The sequence below is a fragment of the Euprymna scolopes genome, chromosome 10 (assembly GCF_053919585.1).
Source record: "Euprymna scolopes isolate OS-2025 chromosome 10, ASM5391958v1, whole genome shotgun sequence".
NCBI lineage: Eukaryota > Metazoa > Mollusca > Cephalopoda > Sepiida > Sepiolidae > Euprymna > Euprymna scolopes.
In genome coordinates, this window is record NC_136491.1 from 113,780,336 (window position 1) to 113,786,911 (window position 6,576).

The window sequence follows — 6,576 nt, forward strand, 5'->3', positions numbered from 1 at the left end:
GTATACATCCTATGTTATTGATGGTTGTTGTAAAGTTTGTAATCGATGTGTGCTTGCGTGGTTGGCATGAATTTTAGATAGAAAGAGCTTGGTCATATCTTTGAAAACATTATTTGATAAGGTTAATTTAAAAATTGTAAAAAACAAAATAATGTTATAAAATACTGTAATAAATCTATAAACTTTGGTTGTAAAAATAATTTCTAGTCAACTCCACCTGAGACCAAACAAACAACTCCCTCCCAAATTTCCCTGAAGCCACACTTGATGATCTGAAAATCACCTTTCTCGTGTCCACAATGTCATTAAAAACAACTTAGACACCCCCAAGGCGTGTGGGCCTGATCTCATCCCTGCTACACTAATTAAGAAATGCTCAGATGAGCTAGCTCTGATAATTTTCAAACTCTGCAACAAATGCCTTGCTGAATCTTGCTTCCCAAATAGCTGGAAAATAACCTCTGAGGTACCACTGTACAAGAATTCTCGTGAAAGAACTGACCTGCTTAATTATCGCCCTACCAGTTTCGCCTCCGTTTTGCTAAAATCTTTGAGTCATTAATCAATCAAGCACTAGTTCACCACCTAACCTTCTCTCTGACCGGCAGGATAGATTTAGGCAATACTATTCTACTGTAGATATTTTAACAGTTATCTTTGATTACATAAACCATGCTATGTATAAAGCAGAGAAAGCCAAGGCTGTAGCTCTTGATATATTCAAAGTTTGACATGAAGGGTTCCTAATGAAAATTGAATCATACAGTGTTGCTAGAATAGAGACAATTTTTTTTCTTTTAGAACTCGTTAAATAATTCTAACTTATGGAAGAGCTCTTTTTGCCTACAAAATGAAGGTTTACGCATTGTTACACTTACGGCCTCCAATATATTAAGGTGGTGTTTGGAGCAGGCGTTGTGTATGACATGCCACACTACACAATTTATTGTCATGCAAATGCTGGCCAATTGCTGACTCGTGAGTCAGTGTGTGTTCAGATGTGCTCTATAAACACCCAGATACGCTTGTCAATATATTTCATTTCAACTCTTGGGACTTTCGAAAACATGCAAGGATGTGTTGTGCTACTCTGACTCTCAAACGCTGAAGAGTTCAACCTACATAGTCAGCGTCAAACTGACATTTAAATTTATGAACTACTAAATTGTTATCTAGTGTGGGAAAAATATCTTTCTGAAAGTCTGGGAAAGTAGTCATAGTACCAAATACCACAAGGGGTTGTACTGCATGAAAGCAAACAGGATACAACTGACCTAATTCTATCCGAAAATCCTTTAATGATAGAACAGATAAAAGGGAATTTCAAATAGATCAGCCGCTTGGGTGGACAAAGAAAATATTAGTATTACATTTCGCAAGTTTTTGATGAATATACTTGGAAATTGATGCCCTCGGAGAAACCATTTTTAATAAGAATACCAGTTATTTTCTTCAGTTCAGCTGCTAATTTGCTGATCGTGCAAATTATAAGGCCACAGTTAACCAGGGTCTTATTTAAACTCATTTTGTTATTCATAAGGGAAATACAGGCCCGTAAAGTCAGTTTCCAAAATATTGTGGCAATGAAGTTATTCCCTGTACTTTCTACCAAAGATGACCAAAATGCAATTTCTCCATGGTGGAAATAATTTAATTTCAGAAAAAATTCGTTTTTATTCGAGTAGCCTTTTGATTAATAGACATAGAAGAACGTTTTTATTAATTTTCTTTTTTCTCACCCTGATTCAATACAACTTCATTTATTCTCTTTAAAACAAAAAGAAAAAAAAAGCCAACAAAAAAACAAAAACAAAAAAAAACGGAGGATTCAGAACTGGCCGAGGTCAATATTTATATATATATATATATATATATATATATATATATAGTTTTCCCCAAAGAGAAATAACGCTTTTATTGTCTCTTTTGCCGGCATAAAGAAGGTTTTCGAACCGCAATAGAGACAGACACCAGGATCTTTAAATGATTTTTGGAGTCTGCTCTGTGTAATACCTCAAACCACTCTATTTTATATTTATCGGCACAGCATGGATTGTTAACCAAATGCTGGACAATAGCAGATTCCAAGGCTACAAAAAGAAAGGAGACTACCAGATCCTACCCTTCCCTGTCTGATTTTAGATGGAACGTGCTGGTTTATACGTGTTAGCAAATGCAAAGATGTTCGCCCGACATAACCAGCATCGTACTGGCATTTAAATTAATAAATAATATTACTATTTTGAGTGTAGGGCAAACTATCTTTGCGAAAAGAAGGAAAAGCAGGTTTCGTAGTGTATACCAAACGTAAGGAAACAGAGTAGAAACAATTAGAAACACTTCTAGCAATCTACTTGGACAATTTAGTACTCTTGCTTCCTATCCACGGTAGTTTAAAATAAATCGATCACTTCGCAGGTCTAAACTTTGTAGGGGATTTAAAATCATCAACCTTCTTGTCAATCCAATCAGCAAGAAGGTCCAATGGATAAGCATTATTGATAAATATTTCTCTGATCTTATCAAGTTCGGTGAACGTATCATGAAAGCTCTATGTACCAGTGTATTAATTAGACCGACCTTACGTGATTTGGGTACAAAAGACGACCAGTGAAAGTAGACTTAAGAAAACCCCCTCTTGACCGTTCAACAAGAACATCCAAGAAGGGAAGAAAAATGTCCTTCTCACTTTACATAGTGAACTTTAAAGCTCCATGCAGAGAGTTCAACCTATTGAAAAATGCTGACGCTTCACTTTGCGCTGAAAACATAGCAAAAGTGTCGTCAACGTATCTGAAATATGTGGTGGGTATTGTTTCAAAATTAAACAGAACGGACTCGTAGTAACCGACAAAAATATCAGCTAAGGTTGGGGCCAACGGACTCCACACTGAAACTCCTTCGATCTGACAGTACATATCAGCGAAGCTAAACTCCACTGATTTGGTGCACATTATAATGAGTTCAGTAAATATCTCTTTGGAAAAGCGAGGAGAAGTCAGTCGACCGCCATAAAACACGTCGGTACAAATACGTATTGTCTCATCTAACGGTATATTAGTGAAGAGACTAGAGACATCAAGAGTTCGGGCAAACATTTTTGCAATTGTTAACTAGCACGTTCCATCTAAAATCAGACAGGGGAGGGGAGGATCTGGTAATCTCCTTTCTTTTGTAGCCTGTGGGAGCATGATGAGAATTGGCGACCGGTCTGGTGTTGACGCATCCACCATGAGAGACAAAATAAAAAATCGTCGTTTGCACATGGCTCCACGCATCGTTTCCGTTTGAAAAAAAAAAAAAAAAAAAAACCCGGGCCATAAATGGTGAACCCGCCGACCACGATGAATACGCGCATTTCAAAAATAAATAAATAATAATAATAATAAAAGGATAGACGTATTATTGCTGAAGTTACGAGAACCTAACTTTATTTTTTTGCTCAAAATAATTTACGTGACTAAAATAAGAATTGGCGAACAATTATACAAACACCTTCCTTCTGCAAAAAAAAAAAAAAAAAGAGACGTTTAACTATATCAACAGGACGAATGGCAATCCGCTAAAACATTTTTGTCAACCACCAAACACGTAACCCACAAATTTCGAAATGGAGGATACTGTGTCAGCAGTCTCTGTAAAGATACCGGGATTTATGCATGCTGCTGTGGACGGATGGTTCGCCATATGCGAGGCCCAATTCGAACTGAGGAACATATCCAACGAGACCACACGATTCTATCATGTTCTCTCAAATCTTCCCTCTGATTTGACAACCAACCAACCAACCAACCAACCAACCCTATCCACCAAAATCCTCACGGACACTCTCGGAATAGCTCCGCTATTTCGGGTGGCGATGTGTGTGGGAGCATGATGAGAATTGGCGGCTGGTCTGGTGTTGACGCATCCATCATGAGAGACAAAATAAAAAATCGTCGTTTGCACATGGCTCCACGCATCGCTTCCGCTTGGGAAGAAAAAAAATAAGATAACCACAAAAGAATTATCAACCAATGGCAGAGCTCCGCGCCTAAAATATCACAGTCACTGGGAGCCGGTTTGCCACTATAAAATGAGGGGACCAAAAAGGAGGAAGGAGGAGATTCGCCCTGCTGCGTCAGTGAACGCACGGACGGATTCTCCCACCCGACCTAAAGAGATGAAGAAGAAAAAGAAATAAGGCACCAGTGAACTGAAGCCGCCTACGCTCTCATGTTATGGGCCAAAACGCCTTCAATTCTAAACAATGCCTAATTCACACAAACCAAAGAAGAAAAAGGAGAAAAACATAGGCGAAGACGCCGTGCTGCTAGCTGTTGATGAAAGAAGTCGCTGCTTCCAAGTTAAAAGCCAGGACACATATCACCGACAGTAGCACGACCGACCACTCATTTACCACCCCCATCGTCCGAAAAGATAAGTACGCTTACGAACATTCATTCTTTGTTAAATTATACAAGCCTACAAAAGTTCATTTCTTATCAATGCATACACACCTACAAAAATCCTACGAACACTTTACCTCTTCTAATTAAAACTGTCATTAATAAATAAAACCGGTTCTCAACCTTTAATATTCGTCTGTCCTTAATTGCATGGAGTCAGATTCTACATACTTCAAACGTTGTCAATTAAATGTGTTCTTTGTTGTGACCTCTATGGCCTTATTTCCTTCACCCCTTCTCCATCTATAGACCAACCAAAAAAAAACTCCGGGTCATAAGCCTTAGAATCTGCTATTGTCCAGCATTTGGTTAACAATCCATGCTGTGCCGATAAATATAAAATAGAGTGGTTCGAGGTATTACACAGAGCAGACTCCAAAAATCATTTTTCCGCCGTTTTTTCCTCCCCTCGTTGTGCCAATTTTTAGTTGTTTGTGAACGCCGTAGATACAGATTAAAATCTTTCTTTCAATCGTTTTTTTTTCGTAATTTTTGACGCATCCGAATCCCCCTTAGTGCTCTTTAATTTCGCCAATAATATTGTTTTCCTTTGCTACCTATTTTCTCCTAAAGATCTGATAGCCGAAAAAGCTCTCGAGAAATTTCTGCACATTTTATTTAAATTTATATATAAGTTTTGTACCTCCAAACATTTATTTACACACACACACACACACACACACACACACACACACACACACACACACACACACATACATATATATTCTAGATACATTGTAGAATTATCTACAAGGACCGGTGTTGTAATGGATAAAGTACTAGGTAAAATTCAGTTCTATGTTTTAGAGGCTGACGTCTTAATCGTCAATGTAGCCATACTGATTCTAGAGTTCACTAGAAAGATTCCCGAATTTGACAAGATATGCCTGAAGAATGTCAGATTAAATCAGCCAAAACACTGGAAGACGGTCGGAGGTTTCATCGGCTGAAACATTGTGAGGATAACATAAAAGATGAGAACCATAATCCGAATAATCCAAATAAAACCGATTATCAATCCTCATCTCAGAAATTCGGAAACTTAATTAATGGCCGTGGTGGAAAAATAAAGTTTAACAATCTGTAATTATCACTTGTTAGAAAAAGCAAGAAACATCTGGAACGTTTTGTTGACAGGTGTTATCAAAAAATCTGAAACAGTGAAAGGCATCGGAAATTACAGACCTTGGACGTTTCCGTTTTTGGATTAAACCCGGATTATACAAATCCAATTTGACAGCTGACATTTTGAATCATTTTAGATTTAATCTGTTTTAAGAAACATCTCCATCTATTGGGAATATAGAAAAAGAAAACAAGAAAAATCTAATCTTATCAATTTAGCTTTTGGCTATTATGGAAATATAATTTATTGAATGGCTGAATGAATTTGGAAATATTCCAGCATAAATCGGCAGAATAATCTATAAAATTGATATATCTTTCCGTTCATGTAAAGACCGTACACCCTCCATCAAAAATTGATAGGAAAAAACTATTCTTCACCAGTGTTTACAGTAATATTCATATAAAATCATACGATGCCTCTGTTCAACCTTGAAAAACAATAGATAAGGGTAGCTGTACATAAAATTGTAAGGCAAGGGTTGCACAATCTCCAACCACACCTCCCCTGAATCAGCACTGCTTGAGTCCAGTAGTAAGAAGAAGTCCAGGACGACTAGAAACAATGCCGAGATAAGCAGAGGACACATACAGCACCTGGAATTCTCAAATGGTCACACATTTTAGTACTAACCAGGCTCAATGGTGCTTAACTTCGGTGATCAAATGGGAACCGATGTGTCATCATAATTATGTCATATAAAATCATAGAACTACATCAGTAATTTAATTTTTCCAATAGAAATTATCATTTCTGATGACCTAAAGAAAAATCAAACACCTGCCATCGATTTTTGTTATTTTAGAATGATGGATGTCTTTCAGAATTATTTTCAGATGGGGGATTGTCTTACTTGCTATCTGTTTTCCAATACCGATTCTTTGAATACTTTTTTTTTTTCAACAGAATAATAATACTATCGAGAGTTGAAAAAAAAAAGTTGTGAATCATTTCTGATTTTTTTTTATATTACTCTTTTTCGCCCAAGTATTAGTGCTTAGA

The 6,576-nt window shown here is 37.0% G+C and overlaps 1 pseudogene; it reads right to left on the reverse strand.

The window, feature by feature from the left end:
• Positions 1 to 6,158: 6,158 nt before the first annotated feature.
• LOC145286596 (5S ribosomal RNA) lies at positions 6,159 to 6,276 on the reverse strand (annotated as a pseudogene).
• Between the last annotated feature and the right edge of the window lie 300 nt (positions 6,277 to 6,576).